Source organism: Lithobates pipiens, unplaced genomic scaffold (genome assembly GCF_037356315.1).
Source record: "Lithobates pipiens isolate NorthernLeopardFrog02 unplaced genomic scaffold, aLitPip1_a1.2 Scaffold_16, whole genome shotgun sequence".
Classification (NCBI taxonomy): domain Eukaryota; kingdom Metazoa; phylum Chordata; class Amphibia; order Anura; family Ranidae; genus Lithobates; species Lithobates pipiens.
The window spans coordinates 564,448,666-564,471,665 of record NW_027507748.1 but is presented as its reverse complement, the minus strand read 5'-3'; the positions used below and the strand labels follow the sequence as shown (position 1 = coordinate 564,471,665).

Here is a 23,000-nt window from a genome sequence, read left to right as displayed (position 1 = left end):
AATTTTGTTTGGGAGCCACGTCGCACGACCGCGCAATTGTCAGTTAAAGTGACCCAGTGCCGAATCGCAAAAAGTGGTCTGGTCTTTGACCAGCAAAATGGTCCGGGGCTGAACTAGTTAAAGTGCCCTGTCCCGCGGATCTTGTGCGCAGAAGCGAACGCATATGTAATTTGAGTCTGAAAAATAGGACAGGTCCTTAAATGTCTCCATCATCTGCTGCCCTGCTCTGAGTCTGTCCTTCTCTGTCCTCTTCTCCACCTTCCCCCCCCGCCTGTCCGCTCGAGTCAGTGCCCACCCCCTCCCCTCCTGTTGCTCTCATATCTACAATAAAATAATCCTGCCCCCTCTGTCACATAACAATAAGTGTCCCTATGTCTGTTTTCTATTAAAAAAATGGCAATCGGTACCTTTATCAGAATGGCTCCCGGCGATCACGTGACTCCTTGGCTCTCTCCTCTTTTCCCCTCCTCCCCAGCTGATGTCAGCGGGAGTGCTTGGCCCTGCCCACTATAGCAGTCAGCCGGGCAGAGGAGAGAGCCAAGGAGTCATGTGAATAATAACTATTGACACTAATGGGTAGAGATTTTTCAAAATTAGTTTTAACCATATTTCGCTAGATAAACCTTTTTGGGATTCTCTCTTAATCATTAATGCAACTTATCCCCCCTCCCCCACCCGATCTTTCATACTCTCCATAATTCATTACTACTACTTTCAGTTCTAATCTCTAGTAATCCATTTCTTTGAATGCTATCATCAATATTGGCTATCTCATCTATTTCAGATCAACAAGACCAGCCTGAGGGGAGAGCACAGTGCGGCCACCTCGCACACCTGTCCTTATTTGCAAGGGCATTGAGCTTCAGAATGGGCCAGAGCTGACCCCTGTGATTCCCCAGACTCCTGCCTTCTCCCCATGGCCAGAGGAGGAGGTCACGGGCCAAAAATCAGATGGTGCATGCTGCCACCATCTGATGCTGCCCCTGATATGCTTATACTGCAGGAGCCACGACGCAGTACTTCAGAGGGTGCTCACAGAAGTTCAGAGGCTGGCAAGTGACAACAGAAGGATGTCACAGGACATCAGAAGGCTAACCCGGACCATTCGACTTGCAGCCAGGCAACAAACTGACCATATAAAAATGATGTTGGCCTGGGTAAACCAACAGCAGAACCAGGCAATGGAGCATTTGAGACTCTTTGCTGGAAGCAATTTCCAGGCACAATGCTCCATTGCCTGGGATCTCCTCTGCAACGCAGAGCAGCAGAGAACCCTCTCCTTCAGAAACCTGAGAGCTAATTCTTCCTCTACCCCAGGACCCAAGGCAGCTCAGCTCACCTTTTTGTTAATGGTTGTAAATGTATATGTGTTAACATACATGTTTTGTTCTCTACTTTTGTAAATAAATAAAAATAATTTTTCACCTATTAAAAGCATACTTTAGTGCCTATACATTGATTATTATGTGATATTTTACACTATATTACATATCTGGTTGCTTAAAAATAATTCACTATCCCACAAGGTAATCCACTTAAAGCGGAGTTCCAGGCTTTTTATGTTTATTAAAAGTCAGCAGCTATAAAAAGTGTAGTTGCTGACTTTTAATAAACAGACACTTACCTGTTCCATGGTCCAGGGATGTGGCCGAACGGAGAGTTGCTCCTCTCCCCCTCCTCTCTGCCGGCGCCTCCATTGCCACTCAGGGCACCTGGCCGTGACAGCTTTTGGCTGCATGGCCAGGCATGCACGTCGCATGCGTGAGTCACGCTGCGCTCCCGGAGTGGACAGGCGATCTCCTGGGACCTGTCACATGTCCCAGGAGATCGCCTAGAGGGAGGGGCCGCCTAAGGCGAAAGGAGGAGTCGCCTTGGCGGTCTCTGGGCAGAAGGAGGAAGTGGGACAAGAAGCCCCCTCCTAACGAAGCCCCCCCCCCCCCCCCCCTAAAAAAAAATGACATGCCAAATGTGGCATGTAAGGGGACGAGGAGTGCTTAAAGCGGAAGTTCCATTTTTGGGTGGAACTCCGCTTTAAACAGTTAAAAGAACATCCTTGCCAGTTGCCAGTGCCACTAACAACTTCATTTAGATTTAGCTAGGTATTATACTGCCTCACTGACCTTAGTATTATCTTTCTTTTTCCAGATCATTATATGTTATAGTTCAAAGTTGCAGTAACAGAAATGGAAATAGCATTACTCATGACGAATAATACTATTTCCATTTCTGTTACTTCAACTTTGGACTACAACATATAATTATCTGGGAAAGTGTATAAGTGTTCTCTACAGCTGTCTGGATTTTACTGTATGTTTGAAAGGAACATGCATCACTTGAGATTGCCTCTATGCATGGATGCACTGATACCGGTATTGGATACGAATAATTTTTTAACTGTACCCATCAATTACAAATACCATTACCTGCATCCAGGTGCCGCGAGCTTGGAGCCGGCTTCCCTGCCAATTAAGAATCCGGGAGAGCCGGCTTCCTGATAAGCTGTGAAGCCAGCGTAACGCTCCCTCGTGGCATCTGGATGCACCTGAATGGTATTTGGTATTGACGAGTATAAATAAAAAATTACTGCTATCGTGCATCCCTGCATACAAGTTTGCCATTCTTTGTACAGCCTACATGATGTGTATGGTTGATACAAAACTGTGAAGTCTTTGATATGATTCTGTCATGATGGATCCTCATCCACTCATTCCAGTGGTACTTTCACTAAATTGGCAAATAAAACAAGAGGTACATAAATTAATGGAAATCACTGATGGATGGGGGAGTAAGTGGGCAGTGGAGCAGTTACTCACCTATTTCTGACTCATGGCAAAGCAGTTCAATTTTTTCCTTCCTTGTCATGGGTGATGGCTTTCCAGAGTACCATGTTGTCAACACTGTGACCTGGAGATTACATTAATATTTTGGTGGACTGGATATATTAGCAGCAAAATCTCCTTGCCACGATTTAGGTGCCATCACAGGGTGGAAAGAAAAAACATTTTGGTGATGGGAATATAGGAGATTTGGAGTACCAATGCAGGCCTTCATTTTCCTGTCTCTGTATGTATATTAGCAGCAGACTCCGTATCACCACTATTGCCACCACCAGAACTACAAGTATAGGATTAGCAAGCAAGCAAGCAGCCTGGTTGGCAAGCTGCATAACAAAACAACCAAAATAAAACAGATTTATCTTAAAAAATAAAAATTATGGTTTGTAACTAACTACTAACTAGGAGAAAATACAATTGTAATTATGTTTAACCACTTAACAACCGACCCATAGCAGAATGACGGCTACAGGGCGGTTGTTTAACTCTGGGAGGCCGTCATATGACGTCCTCCCAGAATTCCGCTCTCGCGCACCCCCTGGGGTGCGCACTCGAGAGCATCCGTGACCGCCGGGTGCATCACGGATCACGGTAAACGGCCGCTCATCAAATGACGGAGTGATCACTTGTAAACAAACCGGCGTCATGTTATGACGCCGGTTCCTCCCTCCCCCTCTCTGTACCGATCGGAACAGCGGAGGGGGAAGAGATCGGTGTCAGCAGCGATGTGGGCTGCATCTGCAGTGCCCACATCGCTGCTCACCGAAATTTAACCCCTCAATTTCCTGCCAATACTCTGCAATACTCTGCATTACTCTGCATTACTCTGCATTACTGTGCAATACTCTGCATTACTGTGCTGTGCAATACTCTGCATTACTGTGCAATACTCTGCATTACTCTGCAATACCCTGCAACACTCTGCAATACCCTGCAACACTGCAATACCCTGCAACACCCGCCAATACCCTGCAACACTCTGCCAAGCTCTGCAACACCCGCCAATACCCTGCAACACTCTGCAATGCTCTGTAACACCCGACAATACCCTGCAACACTCTGCAACACCCGCCAATACCCTGCAACACTCTGCAACACCTGCCAATACCCTGCAACACTCTGCAACACCCGCCAATACCCTGCAACACCCGCCAATACCCTGCAACACTCTGCAATGCTCTGCAACACCCGCCAATACCCTGCAACACTCTGCAATGCTCTGCAACACCCGCCAATACCCTGCAAGACTCTGCAATGCTCTGCAACACCCGCCAATACCCTGCAACACTCTGCAATGCTCTGCAACACCCGCCAATACCCTGCAAGACTCTGCAATGCTCTGCAACACCTGCCAATACCCTGCAACACTCTGCAATGCTCTGCAACACCCGCCAATACCCTGAAACACTCTGAAATGCTCTGCAACACCCGCCAATATCCTGCAATGCTCTGCAACACAATACTCTGCAACGCCATACTGTGAGATACCCAGCCATAGTCGGTGATACCCTGCAATACCCAGCCATAGACATCCCCCCCTCCCGCCGCCCTCCGGTGCTTCTACCGACTCGCCAATACGATTTTTTTTTCAGGCTTCCCAGCTTAGAGGTGAGATGTGGGGTCTTATTGACCCCATATCTCACTGTAAAGAGGACCTTCCACGAACGTGTGCAATTTTGAAGAGTGACATGTTAGGTATCTATTTACTCAGCATAACTTCATCTTTCACATTATGCAAAAATTGGGCTAACTTTACTGTTTGTTTTTTTTAAGCACAAAACTTTTTTTTTTCCAAAAATAAAGCATTCAAAAAATTGCTGCGCAAATAATGTGCGAGATAAAAAGTTGCAACAACCACCATTGTATTCTCCAGGGTGTTTGCTAAAAAAACATATATAATGTTTTGGGATTCTATGTAATTTTCTAGCAAATAAATGATGATTTTTACATGTAGGAAAGAAATGTCAGAATTGTCCTGGGTGCTCCAGAACGCCTGATGGTGCTCCCTGAATGTTAGGCCTCTGTATGTGGCCACACTGTGTAAAAGCCTCACACATGTGGTATCACCGTACTCGGGAGTAATAGCAGAATGTGTTTTGGGGTGTAATTTGTGGTATGCATATGCTGTGTGTGAGAAATAAACTGATAATATGACAATTTTGTGAAAAAAAAAAGTAAAGAAAATCTTGATTTTGCAAAGAATTGTGGGAAAAAAATGACAACTTCAAAAAACTCATCATGCCTCTTACAAAATACCTTGGAATGTCTTCTTTCCAAAAAGGGGTCATTTGGGAGGTATTTGTAATTTTATGGCAGTACTTCAGGTGTGATCAATTTTCAGATATTGGCACCATAGCTTGTGGACTCTATAACTTTCACAAAGACCAAATAATATCTACCAATTTGTACTTATTTTTACCAAAGATATGTAGTAGTATAAATTTTGGCCAAAATTTATGAAGAAAAAATTACTAATCTGCTAAATTTTATAACAGAAACAAAGAAAAAATCATTTTTTTTACAGAATTTTCTGTATTTTTTCTTTTATAGCACAAAAAAAAACCGAGTGGTGATTAAATACCACCAAAAGAAAGCTCCCTTTGTGTGAAATAAAGGACAAAAATTTCATATAGGTCCAGTGTTGCATGACTGAGTAATTGTCATTCAAAATGTGAGAGCACCGAAAGCTGAAAATTAGTCTGGTTATTAAGGGTGTTTAACCACTTCCCGACCAGCGCACGACGATGTACGTCGACAGAATGGCACGGGCAGGCATATTGGCGTACAGGTACGTCCAATATTCGATGCCGCCCTGCCATCGGGAGCGCGCAGCCGGCGGCGCGCTCCCGCGCTGGTCGGGACCCCCGTGAGTCCGGTCGCGGGACCCGCGGACTCGATCGCCGCGGGCATCCCCGCGATCGTCTCACGGAGCGGCCGAATGGAGGAAATGCTGTGTAAACAACATTTTTCCATTCTGCCTAGCAACTAGTGACGCTGATCTCTGCTCCATGTGATTGGAGCAGAGATCAGTGTACACTAAATGAAAGCCCAACCCCCCCACAGTTAGTAACACACCCCTAGGAACACTTAACCCCTACACTGCCACCCACTGGTTAACCCTTTCACTGCCAGTGTCATTTACACAGGAATCACTGCATTTATATAGCAGTGATTACTGTATAAATGACAATGGTCCCAAAAATGTGTCAAAAATGTCCGATGGGTCCCCGACAATGTCGCAGTCACAATAAAAATCGCTGATCGCCGCCATTACTAGTAAAAAAAATAATAATAAAAAATTATTAATAAAAATGCTATAAAATTATCCTTATTTTGTAAATGCTATAACTTTTGCGCAAACCAATCAATAATCGCTTATTGCGATTTTTTTTTACCAAAAATATGTAGAAGAATACGTATCGGCCTAAACTAAGGGAAAAAAATGTTTTTTTTATATATTTTTGGGGGATATTTATTATAACAAAAAGTAAAAAATAATGCGTTTTTTTCAAAATTGTCGCTCTATTTTTGTTTATAGCGCAAAAAATAAAAACCGCAGGGGTAAACAAATACCACCAAAAGAAAGCTCTATTTGTGGGAAAAAAAGGACATCAATTTTGTTTGGGAGCCACGTCGCCACGACCGCGCAATTGTCAGTTAAAGCGACGCAGTGCCGAATCGCAAAAAGTGGTCTGGTCTTTGACCAGCAAATTGGTCCGGTCTGAAAGTGGTTAAGTGCCCAGTGGTCAAGTGGTTAAAGTGCACTATTTAAATTATGGAGATGACTGGAATAATTGTATATTCTTTCTTATAAGTAAATAAATACAGCAGCTTTAGCCAGTTTTGACACCTGTTTAGGTAGCAAAACCCTGACAGGAGGCAATCCTCCAAGGTGCTGTTTGCACTCACGCGTGGTCTATGCGTTCCTGTTATATTGCATGACCATGTGCGCACTGACTGCCTTCAAGCTGTTTGCCTTTCACCTTCATGGTGCTGCTTATACCGAACTTAAGTGAATGCATTTGCAATCCAGTGTCCTAGGTATTTGAGATTCGAGAAGATGGGAGGGGGAGTGGAAATAGCAGGACTATTGCAGCAGGTAAGTTTCACAGCCTGAATGCTTTAAAGTTTTTATTTAAATGTACAAATTATACAGCTGTCCCATTTATTTATTATGCTACAAAATTACATAGTTGTCTCAAAAGGACAAATATTTAAGTTATATTACCAGACCAGTAGCTATAACCTTGGGCAGTAAAATAGCAGGGCAGGAGGTATGAGGTAGGACTTACTAGGGGATGATTCCATGCTAAATCACCACAAACCAAATGGAACTTTGTTTTCAACCCGACCATCTCAGATGTTCATTAAATTTGACAGGACGGTACAGGTCAGACATGCAGTAACTACCATATCCGACATTTAAGCCCTCATGGAAATGGTCAGTATGGGACATGTGATGATTTGTCATGGAATGATAACCTTAGGGGAGGCGGTGGGACTGGGTCAGGTGGAGATTATGTTAGCATGGATGATGTAGATTGAGTATTATTTTTTTATTCAGCATCAAAAATTCAGCTTTGGCAGATTGACTTTAAAAAAAGCCATTTTCTCTAAGAGCTGGGGGAGCAATTGTGAGTGCTGAGGGCATCATATATTTCCTGTTACAGAAAACACCCGCTCCCTCTGAATCGTGGTTGAGGGACAGGAAAGAAGCTCCTGGACTACCAAGGACAAAGCAGACCACACATCCTTCCTCTCATCCCAGAAACTCAAGGGATCTGTACTGGGGGCAAAGGAGGTTCTGCTAGGTAAGCCCTAACTATGTCATCAGCAGTTTTTTCTTTCTAAGGGGCTGTTTAGTGGGCTCCACCAAACTGTCAAGTGCCTCAGCCCAAAAAGCTGATGCTCTAGTGGAGTGAGCACTGGCAGCAGTTCTGCTAGTATCAGCTAACAGAGTATCATCAGACATCAGCTCATCCTCTTCTCCCTCCTCTAACTGTATTCCCATTTTCCTCTCCCTCTCATGTACTTTCTCTATCAATCAATCTCTCCAGGTGGTAAGAGTATTTTTGCAGAGTACAATCTTGCCTTTTATTCTGGGAACACAAATTGTGGCTAACATGAACTCTGGTTGAGAGTCGATGAGCTCTTTTATGCGCTGAGTTGCTCCTTCAGCTTCCTCAGAAGGATATCAACTTCAGCAAGTATATTGGCGCCAGGCAATTGTTCCCTATTGGAAAGGGAGGAATCAAATTTATTTGAAAGGTGTGCAAAGAGGGCAATCACTTGTGCCAGGCTAGCACTCTCTTGGCTTAAATTGGCAGTGAAATCCTCAAAAGGCCTGAGCACTGTGACAACTTGGTCAATCATGACCCAGTCCTCCCTAGTGGTCTGGCAATACCAATAAAATGTTGGCATGCCATTGCTTGAATTGGCCTCTGTTGCTCAAGTATACGTGCTAGCATATGTAAGGTGGAGTTCCAACTCGTTCCAACATCCTGTTTGAGGCAGTGCTCCACGAGGCCTGCTTTTCTCTGTTCCTGCCCGAGAAGGTGGCTATCCTTCACACTACGGTGGAAGTGACCAGCAATTTTTTGCAGCTAACCTTCCACTGTTAGTTTTATCAGTTTTATTGCACAGTAGCGCACACCAACGAATCTAACATCACGGATAGCCTTTGTCATGTTAGCTCCCCCATCACTGACAACAAATCCAATTTTGACATCCGTGCCTGCCTGTTCCCCTGGCCACTTTCCTATCATTTTCTGAAGTGCATTTAGAACATTCTGTGATGTGTGCTGCTGATCCATCACCTCAGCATGGAGGAGGAAGGAGTGCAATCCTGTCTTGTGCACTGTAGTAGCGACCACAGCACTTGAGATTTTTCTTGACCTTGCAAATGTTTGTGGTGATTGTATATCTTGCGACACATTGGGCTGCCAACAATGGGTAGTCAAGGACAAGAAGGCATGCTGGTCAATTGGAGCACTTCATAAATCAGTTGTAAAGTGCACTGATTGGCCAGCAGCCTTCTCCAGCAACTCCTTCAAAACCCCAACACATAAACGGAACAGCGAGGGCACTACAGTTCTACTAAATGTAAATGATATGAGTAAATGTTTCATAGATTCATAGTTAGTAAGGTTGAATAAAGACACCAGTCCATCCAGTTCAACCTGAGTGAGTGTCTACCCCTATCCCTGTATATTGCACACTCACATTGGTCCCTACCCTCAAGGAGCTCACAATCTAAGGTGAAATTGCTAAAGCAACTTGCTTTTTTTTTCGTTGTAGCCTGGCCTGTGCACTCCACTATGCCACTGTGTTTTGTGATAAAACGGGAGGTGGCCTCATGTCAGGGATAGTGAAGGAGGTTACTTGACTAACAGTTGTGGCGGCGGGACTAACGTTTATGGGAGACTCAACCAGAACAGGAGAGGCAGGTGCCGCCGGTGCTGTTCTTTTAGGGGAATACAACAGTGGGAAATCAAATTTAATATGAGAAGGGGAATATTCTATCTCATAAATATCAAGATCAAGATTAAAAGGTAAGGTAGAATCTGAATCTTCCATGTTTGCGAAGGAAGATTTATCACCATCAGATGTTGGGGGACCTGCTGAATTCCCTCTCAGTAGCTAATGAAAAATTGGACTAAATCTCCCTCATTACTTCTATGACCAGCAGATGTAATTTTTTCAGTGGTGATGGTGGTGCCAATGGGAGTAGCAATAGTGGTGGTGGTGGTGGAACTATGAGCGTGCAAAATGTCTTGCTCATATTCTAATATTTCACTTTTATGCTGCTTAAATGGATGTTCAGAATCAAAAGCCTGTGTTGGTGGTACTGTCAGACCTTACCTGTAAAAAAAAAAAAAATTGGTGTCATTTGAAGTGCCCATAGCGGAGGTGGTGGTGACACAACTGGCACTAGTAGTAATTGTGCCGGTTGTTCTTGGGGGAAGATCCTGAAAAAGGCGACGACATGCAATAGATGCCGACTGCTTCCTGGTCTCAGAGCAGGACCTCTCAGCCCTGCTAGTAGGGAATTTTAAACCATCAACAGTTTCCCTCCCTGACCTTTTCTGTTTGGAGAGTGGGCTTAGCATAGCACTACTGCTAGTCAAAGTATCAGAACTTGGACTTTTGCAGCTGATAGATCTGCTTGAACGCACTGGCTGAGGCACTGAAACAGAACAGGCAAGCTGCTCCTGCTGCTTCATTTGCCTCCCCTTTGAAAAGCCACTCCTGTGAGGCCTAACATGACTTCTGGAACGTTGTGTAGTACTGGTGTTGGAATTATGACTGTCTGGGCCTGGCAATACAGATGCTGACATGCATGACACTGACAATAGTGGTACAAACTCACAGGTGCCGATGGTGGTTGTTGTTGCTGTGCCACTGCTGCTGCTGGTACCAGGAGGAGGAACCTCATGTTGAGAGCTTGAATCCATCTCTATCAACAACTTTACTAGACTGGACTCTTCTGCTGCTTCTCAAATATTGTCTCCTCTCCTCTGCTAAAACTCCCTTTCTTATTCAGTTCCCAGGAATGCAGTGAACTTTTGCCTCCTAATTCAACCTCCAGCACAAAATAATGCAGCTGATTGGACTGTAAATTACTCCATCCCAGTAATTTAGCCTTCAAGGAATCAACTCATTGGCCTAAAAAACTATAACTCTCTAATATCCGGAATAACAAATGAATTCAAATTGAAATTCGCCTGAATTTTGCAACTTTCGGACATTCGGATGCATTTGAATTTCCGAACAAAGCGATTACCAATAAAACCAAATCCGTAATAAATTATATCGCAAATAGTGAATGCCTTCGGCATAATTCGGCATGAAGCGTTAAAGAGGCCTAATACAACACCCAGTCGACTAGTGACTTTGCATAACGGATTCACTATTCGTTAAATTTAGCAGACATTCGGATGAATCAGTTTCTTTCCAATTGTTTAGTAGCTCACTGGGGAATAAAATTAATTGAATAAAATGTAATTATTCAATATGCATTCAGGATCACAAGTCAACCTACTGTTGCATTAGGCCGCGTTAACGCATCAACAAATTATGCTGAAGGACTTCATTATTTGCGGTATCATTTATTTTGGATTCAGTTTTATTCGTAATTGCTTTGTTTGGAAATTCGAATGCTTCCGAACATCTGAAAGTTGCAACATTTGGACGAATTTCGGTTTGTTACGAAACTGATTGCACAAGCCTACTGTCAATTTAAGCTTCATCTTCTATGAACAAATGCAGTGAATGAGTACTTCCTTGAAGGCAACATCATCTTCTAATTGTAAAATAATACCTCTGACCAATCCCATAAGTGGACAAACCGATCAAAAGGGGTGACTCCAAATGCTGGATACCTTCTTCTTCACAAGGGCATAACTTTGACATCTGCTGTGAAAACATGCTTTTTGCTCTATTCCTTTAGCATGAGCTGTAACTGAGTGAACATAGGGAAATTGCAAAGTGGTCTTTGGAGGCACTTGTGATACTTTCACTGCTTTCCTTCTGTCTTAAGGCATCTCACCAGCCTTACAAATGAGGGCTCAAACTGAATGAAGGTCATCCTGATTTGCATCTTTTCTTTGAAAGAGTCTGAAAAAGGTTGGTTGGCCTGAAAAGGTTTTTGAGACCAGTTGCTGGTATTGGAAGGAAAACTGGACCTTGCCAGAATAGATGACTCTTGCACAAGGGAAGTTCAAACAACTCATTTAGAGTGTTTTGACCACACGCATAAAGTATAGGCCAGGAACCGTAGTGAAACGTAGGGGAGGGCCTGCATGATGGGGTTTGGACAGAAAAGGCTAGCAAGATAAGGGTTAATCAAGTAGTAGGAGTAAGGGGAGGTTAAAAAGGTGGTGTGATCTTAAGTAAAAGGTCATTGGTGGAGGATAGGGTGTGGCAGGGTGGGGCAGGGTGGTCCCTAAGGGGTTGCTATGTGGGGTGAGGGGAGACTGAGGCAGTTGCAGTCAGGACAGCCATCCAGGGACATTCTTCTCAGCCAGTAGTTAGACTTTCGGTATGGAGGATTTGGAGGCCATGCTGTCAACTTTTAGAGAGGCTGTGGTCGCAAACGGGCCGCAGTGGCTGCGTGCCCAATTACAGGGTATGCTGCCGGGGTCAGGTCAGGTGGCTAACCCGTCTGCCCCTGTCCGACAACGTGCTAGGAGGTCAAGGCCTCCTGAGCGTCTAAGCCCACAATTGACCCCAAGGGGTTGTCGCCGCGCTGGGAGCCCTGTTCAGGACCCTTCAGCCTCCGCGCCTAAGAGGACGCCCTCGCAGGCCGGGGGGGCTGGGAGGAATCCCCATCTGAGGCGTGCCCCTGGGGGGCGCAGTGGGTCATTGGCCCGCTCGTGCCCCCCCCTCTTCTGCATTCCCGGACCAGCCGGTCGCTGCTGACCCCTTACCCGTCAGCAGCGGTGCCCAGCGGAGGAGGAGAAGGTCACCCAGCGCCGGCCTGTTACCTGGGGCGGCCGGGGCTGGCCAGCGGAGAAGCGGAGGTGCGGTTGGAAGCAAGGCCGCCGATCGTGCTGTGGCCCGGGATGTGCCTACGGCGTCTACCTGTGGGGAGCGGATGCAGAGAGCGCAGCGGGAGAGGAGAGGACGCGCCGTGGATGGAGCGACGGCGGGGAGTGACGTCATCAACCGGAGACGTTCCCCGCGCATGCGCTGTGCCCGGGGCGCTCCAGCTGATCCGGAGAAACGGTCGGAAGGGGAGCTTTCGTCTGAAGAGGACATTCAGCCCAGCGGTGCAGACGGTCGGCATGGCTCAGGATCTGCGGCTGCGGAGGAGGGGCAGCCTGGTGAGTGTGCAATGTCTTGTATGTCTTTGTCTGATGTGCTGCCTGTTACTTCCTTGTCTACTGTGCTGCCTGTTAATTCATTGTCTAATGTGCTGCCTGTTATGTCAGTGTTGGGGAGGGGGGAGCAGGCGGTACAGGGAGGCTCTCATGGCGGTGTGTCAGCCGAGGGGTCACCTGGACACGGGGGGTCCGAGGTAGCTTTCCGGGGGGTTTCACAGCAGGCGCTGCCGGGGACGGCTGCTGCTGAGGGGGGTGCAATGGGGCTTTTGCGTACTTTCTTGGCAAGTTTCAGCGAAGCGTTGGCTCGCTGTGAGGCGCCTGGGGGTACTGCGAGTGGGGTTTGCCCTGCGGGGGCCTGGGGGGTGGTGCCCACGGTTGCTCCAAGGGGTAGAGGGGCTGCAGTCTTCGGCGCCCAGTCTGCTGCGGGCCTTGGGGAAGGGGAGAGATTGTGCTCACTTTCCCCGGGTGGGATGGTGCAGCAGGTCGTGGGTGGTGTGGCGCAAGAGGGCTCGGGTCAGGCCGTGGACCAGGGTCAGGAGCCAGTGGTGAGAGGGTCCTGCGAGGCGAAGGGTTTACGTTTGGCGGATGCGGCCAGGTGCGAAGTATATGTGTGCTTCGAGGGCCCGCTGGGTGCTCACCTGAAGCAGGACGTGAAGGAACGGATTTGGCGGGGTGAGTATGTTGAGATTTTCTCCCTCTTGCCTCTGGAAAAGTTTAACCTGGATAAGGTTAGACCGGAGGAGAGCAAAAGGGAGGAAGAGGAACAACGGCGTTTCCGACTGATTCCACGCACGTTTGGGATTTGGTTACAGGCGTTTAATATTTTGGCCAGTGTGATTGGCGAAAAGGCGCCGGAGCAATGCTCGGCCCTTTTCTGCTACGCCGATGCTATCGGGGAGGCGCATCGTGTGTATGGGGGGTTGTCGTGGTTGCGCTATGACGAGCAATTCCGACAACGGAAGGCTGTGAGGCCTTCTATTCGGTGGGACCACAAGGATATTAGCTTGTGGATGCGTTTGATGACGCAGGCGAGACCGGCCGGTCCCCCCTTTTCAGGGGGGGCTGGTGGCGCTGCAGGAACCTCGTCGTCATCGGCCGGAAAGCGGAAAGGTTACTGCTGGCAGTTTAACGACGGGACTTGCAAATTTGGAGGTACCTGCCGATTCCGGCATGAATGCTCCGGCTGCGGGGGTTCGCACCCATTCTCCAAGTGTTTTAGCAAAGCGAAAGGTAGATCAGGTGAAACTGGAAAGAGGGAGGACGCCGGTGAAAGTGGAAAGATTGGCCCCCTTCCTAAGTAGATATCCGGATAGGGTGGCGGCGGATTTGTTGTGGCAGGGTTTTTCTTTTGGTTTTGTCATCCCTAGCGAGATAGCGGCGGTCCCGCCTGTTCCCAAGAATTTGATGTCTGCGCGGCAACACCCAGCGGTGGTGTCGGCGAAGCTGGCGAAAGAAGTAGCCTTGGGTAGGATGGCTGGTCCGTTTGGGGAGCCCCCCCTGGTGGACCTGGTCGTTTCGCCGCTGGGGGTGGTTCCGAAGAAGGAACCTAATTCCTTCAGGTTGATTCACCATCTTTCCCATCCAAGAGGCTCATCGGTCAATGCTGGCATTGACCGGGAGTCTTGTGCAGTTTCCTACGCCTCTTTTGACAAAGCTGTGGCATGGGTCCGCAGGTTTGGTAAAGGGGCGCTTTTGGCAAAAACTGACATCGAGTCGGCTTTCCGCCTTCTTCCGGTGCATCCCAGTAGCTGGAGGCTGCTGGGATGCAAGTGGCAGGGCCAGTATTTTGTGGATTTGTGTTTGCCAATGGGCTGTTCCGTTTCGTGCTCTTTCTTTGAAGCTTTTAGCTCATTTCTGGAATGGGTGGTGACGGACGTGTCCGGGTTGCACTCCATAATCCATTATCTTGACGATTTTTTGGTGATCCGCCCTGCGGGGAGCAGGGTTTGTCAGACCCTCTTGGCTTCTTTGCAGTACATTTTTCGTTCGTTTGGTGTGCCGCTCGCGATCGAAAAAACGGAAGGCCCGGTTACGACGATCAAATTCCTGGGAATTGTCATTGACACGCTCCGGATGGAGTGCAGGTTACCACTGGATAAGGTGGAGGAGTTGCAGGCCTCCGTGGTGCTGGCTCTAAAAGGCCCCAAGATTCAATTGCGTGCCCTTCAGTCTCTGTTGGGAAAATTGAATTTTGCGTGCCGAATTATGCCCATGGGCAGGGTTTTTTGTAGGCGTCTGGCGGCGGCCACGTCTGGGATTCGGGCGCCACATCACTTCGTGCGGCTGTCCAAGGAGCTCAAGGCCGACCTTCGGGTGTGGTTGTTGTTCCTGGAACAGTTTAATGGGCGGTCGGTATGGATGGACAAATGGGTCTCGGCTTGGGACTTGGAACTGTACACAGACGCTGCGGGGGCAGTGGGTTATGGGGCCATTTTGGGTACGCACTGGAGTGCTACTAGTTGGCCTGATTCATGGAGGGAGGCAGGTTTGTTGGGTAATCTCGTGCTTTTGGAACTGTTCCCGATTGTTTTGGCAGTGGAGATTTGGCAAACTGAATTTAGGAATAAGCGGGTGCGTTTTCATTGCGACAATTTGGGCGTGGTGCAGGCGGTCAACAAAGTGTCGGCCTCTTCACCTCCGGTAGTCAGGCTGCTTAGGCAATTGGTGTTCCAGTGTTTGTGTTTTAATTGTTTTGTCAGTGCTGTACATGTGCCAGGTGTCCGTAATACTGTGGCTGATGCGTTGTCTCGTCAACAGTGGGACAGATTTCGAGTGTCGGTGTGTGCAGCTACTTTTTCTGCTTATGAGAAGGTTTGGGTCGAATGGAACAATTTGGACTTTGAGAAAGGGGGTTGTTTTTCGGATACAGAGCGATTATGTTTGCTGTTGGACTTCATTGGAAAGAATGCGGAAGCCGGAATTTCTTTATCCGCCTTAGGGAAGAAAATAGCGGGTTTGGCTTTTCTTTTTCAGGTGTCGGGGGTCGAGGACGTGACCAAGCGTGCCTTGGTGAAGAAGGTTCTGCGGGGATACCGCAGGGGCAGGGTGGCCCGGGACCGGCGCCGCCCTGTGTCCTTTCAGTTGCTGGACACAGTTGATCATGCCCTGGAAAGGGTTTGCTCTTCGGCTTATGAGACTACTCTTTTTCGGACGGCTTTTGTTTTGGCGTTTTTTGGTGCGTTTCGCTTGGGGGAATTGGTTAGTGCATCCAAGAAAGGGGGTGGGGGTATGGCTTTGGATGATGTGCGTATCAGAGGGGAGGTGTTGTCCATGCGTATCCCCTTTTCCAAGACTGATCGGGACGGAAAAGGTAAGTGGGTGGTTTTGGCGTCGGTCCCGGGGTCGCATTTATGCCCGGTTCAGGTTTTGCGCCATTGGTTGGGAGTTAGAGGGTTGGGGCCTGGGCCGTTGTTGGTTCACCAGGATGGGTCGGCCTTGTCTCGTTTCCAATTCGGGGCGGTGTTTCACAAATGCTTACGAGCGGCCGGTATAGATGTGCAAAACTACTCTTCACATTCCTTCCGGATTGGCGCGGCCACGGAGGCGTGCCGCTGGGGGGCAGAGGAGGAGCTGGTTAAACGCATAGGGCGTTGGGAGTCAAATCGTTTTCGGTCGTACGTACGGCCGCAGTTGTTGTGAGCTTAGTGATTTGTGTTGGCTCTGGTTTTTTATACAGGGGTGATGGTGGTTGTTCTTGTTTCTATGTTTGTCTTAGTGTTTTGTGTTATTGATGTTGTGGTTTGTTCGTGTCAGGGCCTTTCGGGGTTCTGGAATGTCCGTTTTCTTTTGCAGGTACGGAATGTTTGGTGTGGATCCTGGGCCACTCATTTGTTTTCTGGGGAGCCAAGCGGGCAGATGTTAGGCCTGAAGGGCGCCAGTTGGGTTTCCCGAGGGACCAGGTGAAGGTTCGGTGGATCGGAGTTCCTGGGATGTTATGGTCACGGGTGCTCCCGGAGGTTCACCGTTATGCCAGGCTGGATAGGCCCCCCGATGTCCTAGTTCTGCATGTGGGGGGTAATGACCTTGGGTTGTGGGCATCCCGGGAATTGTGTAGGGATATTAAGTATGATTTCCTGCGATTACGGACCGTGTTCCCTGACACAGTGGTGGTGTGGTCCGACATGATAGCTAGAGCGACTTGGAGGCTGGCAGTGTCAGTGGAAGGTGTGAATAGGGCCCGCATAAAGGTCAATAAAGCAGTTGCTAAGTTCGTTGTCCGTAATGGGGGTCTGGCAGTTAGACACCGGGAATTGGAGAAGGAGCCTTGGCTGTTCCTTCGAGGGGACGGGGTACATTTGAATGCTGTAGGAATTGATATGTGGTTTTTGAGTTTGGAGGAAGGCATTCAACGGGCCATAGCAGTGTGGCGGGCCGGCCGGGCGTAAGGTGTCACGCCTGCCGGCTTTGGCGGTGGTCGGAGGGTTTTTGAAGGCGGGGATGTAAAAGGTATTCGGGGAAGATGGGCTGGGCCCATCACTGAAACAAGTGGATCTGCCCTAAGGAGGGCAGAAGTGAGAGGTGGCTGTACCGGCTGGGTGAATTTTGCCAATTATTGTCTCTGTGCTGGCGTAAGTCACGGCTAGGGGCCGGGTAAGAGGCAAAAGGGTGTGCCGGATACAGAAAAGAAATGTCATTGGTGCCTTCAAAAACCCTCGGCAATATATATATATATGGTTTCTGGTAATTTTGAGTTTAATGTTTTAAAGTGTTTTGTTATGTTTGGTTAATAAAAGGCTGCTATGGCCATTTAAACCCAAATACAGGTGTCTGGTATTGTTTATTTCAGGGTAATGGGTTTTTGGTTAGGCCTAAAATTGGACAATACCCCATACATGAATTGTGATAACCTTTTGGTCCCTGTCATCATCTTCACTAGCCACTTTAACAAAACAGGATTTATACAGTCATGTTCATCTGCATCTCCCTCTTTGGAAGAGTCTAAAGAGGGGTATAAGAAGAAGAGATAGCCACACACTGGAACAAGGTAAATGCTTCTAGAAATCTTTTATTGTTGCATGCCAGACAAGTAAACCAGGACCAAAGTTCATGTATTTCACCTGGAAATACCGTGCTTGTTCACAACATTGGTTTGATATCAATATAAGATATTTAAAGCACACACCCAAGTTGAGCCGCACCTAAGAACTCCTGTGTTGAGGAAATAGCAGATGCATAGGTAAATGGAATAACCCAAACATACAAATTAAAAATTAAAAACATTTCATAAACCTAGATATACAATACAATACAAAATGAAAAAAGGAAGAAAACCAAAAATGTCACCTATTTCCAAAGTAATATGATTTATATTTTATATGTATATGTGTGTGTGTGTGTGTGTGTGTGTGTGTGTGTGTGTGTGTGTGTGTGTGTGTGTGTGTGTGTGTGTGTGTGTGTGTGTATATATAAAAAATACACATACGCAGTATCTCACAAAAGTGAGTACTCCCCTCATATTTTTGTAAATATTTTATTATATCTTTTCATGTGACAACACTGAAGAAATGTATAACGATGTAAATTTGCTGTCCCCTCAAAATAACTCAACACAGCCAAAATTTATTTTTTTATATATATATACACACACATACATACATATACTGTATATATATATATATTTTTTTTTTACCAGTATTACATCTCCCTTGTCTTGGGTGAATTTGTCTTATCTCACATTGTTATCTGTACATTGTTATTTGTCCTGGATTAATGTTGATGACTATATATCATTTTCAACATTGTGAGACATAGCTAACCAATTATCAACTGCCCTCCCTTTTCCATGGTGGATTTTCACCCATAATTGCTATCATGAAATTCATAGGATTAAAACCGTATTTTCCATAGTACACCTTTACCTTCATTGCTTTCCTCTATGTGATATGCCCCCTGATTTGAGGCTATAAATTAACAAAAAAATATTTTTATATTGCCTTTTACCATTCCAACACAATGCCCCTCCATTTCATACTCCACACGTTTTTTTACTTAGATATGTGAGTGGTGAGTGGTCTCCCTCCATGTTTGGATAGAGATATTATTTATATCTCTCCTTTTTATACAAAGTGTTTAGGGTTGCTACATTATGTCCATTGTATTGCTTTACAGGACACTTTGTCGCATAAATAGAAATTAAGTAAGGTTCGTCCGTAGTTGACACACAGTGCAATGCAGTGTATTGCCATATGATAATGGACATATATCTTATCCGATGTGTGTGTATATAGTTATAGTGTCAAATGCTTATACATAGCGCGCATCTTCGTACATGTATCGTCTATATATGTGTGGGTTGTACCACAGCACACATATTTTCCATTTGTCTATCTCTTTGTGCTTTTATCCATTTTCTACTTTTTATTCCTTTCATATTACTTTGGAGATAGGTTACATTTTTTGGTTTCATTCCTTTTTCTTTTTGTATTGATGAATAGGTCTATGAAATATTTTTCATTTTTCATTTGTATGTTTGTTTATTCCACTTACATATGCATCAGTTGTTTCCTCAACACAGGCGTTTCTAGGTGTGACTTAATTTGGGTGTGTGCTTCAAATATCTTGTGTTTAAATCATACCAATGTTGTGAACAAGCATGATAGTTATACAGGCATATATATATATATATATATATATATATATATATATATATATATAGCTCTCTCTCTCTCTCTCTCTCTCTCTCTCTCTCTCTCTCTCTCTCTCTCTCTCTCTCTCTCTCTCTCTCTCTCTCTCTCTCTCTCTCTCTCTCTCTCTCTCTCTCTCTCTCTCTCTCTCTCTCTCTCTATATATATATATATATATATATATATATATATATATATATATAGATATATAATTTCTAAAGGCATTTACCTTGTTCCAGTGTGTGGCCATCTCTTCTTCTTACATACATCCTGTGGACGGTGGTGGTGAGTCAGGGAAAGCACCACCTCAGGCGATATTACACCTTGGTTTGCCTGAGCGGTGCATGTTCTCTGTTTTGGTTGAAGAGGGCAGTTTGCCTAGACGACAGATGGGCACTGTTCCCTACCTTCTTTGGTATTGCTGGTCTTTATTTGGGGTTGGCATTTGTTTTTCTGCAGGATAAATCTACTGGTATCAAAGAAAAATATAAGTATATAAAAAAAAATTAATAGGCTATAAAATGAATATATGAAGACATATGCCGCTTTGATGAGAGGTAAAAAATGACCATGCGCCATCTAGTGATCAAAATAAAAATTAAATAATTCTAACTATTAGATCACTAAAAAAGATACATAAACAAATGGGCTCAATGGTCTCATAATGAGATATCAATGAATAAAATCGTCACAACCTAGCCTAATGATAATTTGAAAATAATCATAAAACTATAACTGTATAAAACAGATGACAATTTCTACAGCAGATGACAATTCAAAACGTGCCCAGGTTAGTGTGGAGTGGAAACATCAAGCCTTAATAATAAATGCATCAATGTCCCACTCCACATTCATACCATGTGGGAAATATGATTTAGGCTCATAGAGCCAATGGGTCTCAAGTTGCGACACACCCCACTTGGCTGAACCCCTACGCCAGGGTGGGACATGACGATTTAGTGCCAAGAACTGGGTACCTGTTGTATCACTATGGTGAAAGTGAGAGTAATGTTTAACACTATTTCTTTTTGACTTTTTTATGTTTTAAATGTGCTCAATGACCCTAGTGGAAACTCTGTGTGGTTCTCCCCACATAATATTTACTACAAGGGCAAGTTATTAAATAAACTACATTGGCTGTAGCCAGGGCCATTTTTAAGGCAGGGCAAAAGGGGCAGCTGCCCTGGGTCCTGTCATTGTTATGGGGCCCAAAGCAGCTGCCTCATACTTGGCAACTGTCCCAGTTTAAATTCCCTCATTCCTTGAAGTTTTAGTCCCGTGTCTTGATATCTCAAAGTGAAGTTCTGTTACTAATGCTGCCCAGCTCTGCCCTATTGTTGTGTACAGTACTTTCGTATTTGAATACTGCATTATAGTCTCCTGCCCCCCTCAAGTTGCCTGGCAATGTTACATGTATCGGGACACCGTCCACATAGGTCCTAGGTCCAGGTCCACGTACATATGTGTCACGGATGTCTACTGGGGATCCGTGGGCTGGAATACAGGGGATAAGCCACAGAGTGCTCTGGACAAGAAAGATAAAAATGGGAAATCCCTATTTGACAGAATGACCTTACTAAAGACAGGTACATGTTTGAATAGTGGGAGGACAGGATACAGCAGAGAATTCACCCTGACCATAGAAAATCCCAGCCCTACAGATGCTGGTACATATGTCCTGGGAACATGGTTGGTGGGAAGCACAGGAGGAATGACAGGGAAGTTCCAACTTAAAGACATGTACAGTGGTGTGAAAAAGTGTTTGCCCCCTTCCTCATTTCCTGTTCCTTTGCATGTTTGTCACACTTAAGTGTTTTGGAACATCAAACCAATTTAAACAATAGTCAAGGACAACACAAGTAAACACAAAATGCAATTTGTAAATGAAGGTGTTTATTATTAAAGGTGAAAAAAAATCCAAACCATCATGGCCCTGTGTGAAAAAGTGATTGCCCCCTAAACCTAATAACTGGTTGGGCCACCCTTAGCAGCAACAACTGCAACCAAGCGTTTGCGATAACGTGCAATGAGGCTTTTACAGCGTCCTGGAGGAATTTTGGCCCACTCATCTTTGCAGAATTGTCCTAATTCAGTTACATTAGAGGGTTTTCGAGCATGAACGGCCTTTTTAAGGTCATACCACAACATCTCAATAGGATTCAGGTCAGGACTTTGGCTAGGCCACTCCAAAGTCTTCATTTTGTTTTTCTTCAGCCATTCGGTGGTGGACTTGCTGGTGTGTTTAGGATCATTGTCCTGCTGCAGAACCCAAGTTCGTTTCAGCTTGAGTACACGAACAGATGGTCGGACATTCTCCTTCAGGATCTCTTGGTAGACAGCAGAATTCATAGTTCCTTTTATCACGGCAAGTCTTCCAGGTCCTGAAGCAGCAAAACAGCCCCAGACCATCACACTACCACCACCATATTTTACTGTTGGTATAATGTTCTTTTTATGAAATGCAGTGTTCCTTCTACGCCAGATATACTTGGACACACACCTTCCAAAGAGTTCCACTTTTGTCTCATCGGTCCACAGAATGTTGTCCCAAAAGTCTTGGGGATCATCAAGATGTGTTGTGGAGAAATTGAGACGAGCTTTGATGTTCTTTTTGCTCAGCAGTGGTTTTCTCCTTGGAACTCTGCCATGCAGGCCATTTTTGCCCAGTCTTTTCCTGATGGTGGAGGCATGAACGCTGACCTTAACTGAGGCAAGTGAGGCCTGCAGTTCCTTGGACGTTGTTGTGGGGTCTTTTGTGACCTCTTGGATGAGTCGTCGCTGCGCTCTTGGGGTAATTTTGGGCGGCCGGCCACTCCTGGGAAGGTTCACCACTGTTCCATTTCTTCGCCATTTGTGGATAATGGCTCTCACTGTGGTTCGTTGGATTCCCAAAGCTTTGGAAATGGCTTTATAACCCTTTCCAGACTGATAGATCTCAATTACTTTCTTTCTCAATTGTTCCTGAATTTCTTTGGGTCTCGGCATGATGTGTAGCTTTTAAGGATCTTCTGGTGGACCTTACTGCGTCAAGCAGCTCCTATTTAAGTGATGCCTTGATTGTGAACAGGTGTGGCAATAATCAGGCCTGGGTGTGGCTAGAGAAATTGAAATCAGGTGTGGACAACCACAGTTATAGTATGTTTTAACAAGGGGGGCAATCACTTTTTCACACAGGGCCATGATGGTTTGGATTTTTTTTCACCTTTAATAATAAACACCTTCATTTACAAATTGCATTTTGTGTTTACTTGTGTTGTCCTTGACTATTGTTTAAATTGGTTTGATGTTCCGAAACACTTAAGTGTGACAAACATGCAAAGGAACAGGAAATGAGGAAGGGGGCAAACACTTTTTCACACCACTGTATAAGTCACCAGAATGGCAGCCCCCTCGGCCCATAGCTAACCCCCTGAGGCCCCATATATAGAAGTTAGGTGACATGGTGGCCATAGCAGACCCTACCTTTGAGGAGATGATGGCTGCAGAGAGTGGGTTCTCAGATGCCAACCTGTGGCTAGAGTGGATGGGGTACAGTGGAAAACGGGGAAACATAACAAAACCAATTGTTATGTATGTGGGAGGGCTAGGCCTCATTTGGGAACGGTACCCCTGAACATATCCCTTGAACGTGAGACATGTTTCCTTAGCCTGTTTACCAGCACAACCACTAACCACTCCCTGTGTGAACATTGGAGGAAGGAATATCCCATAGTCATCAA

General features: G+C 45.8%; 1 protein-coding gene across 2 annotated transcripts in view; it reads right to left on the bottom strand.

Moving 5' to 3' along the window:
* The window catches only part of LOC143983668 (glycoprotein-N-acetylgalactosamine 3-beta-galactosyltransferase 1-like), a 143,886-nt gene that overhangs the window by 69,414 nt on the left and 51,472 nt on the right, over positions 1-23,000 (bottom strand). The window lies entirely within an intron of this gene.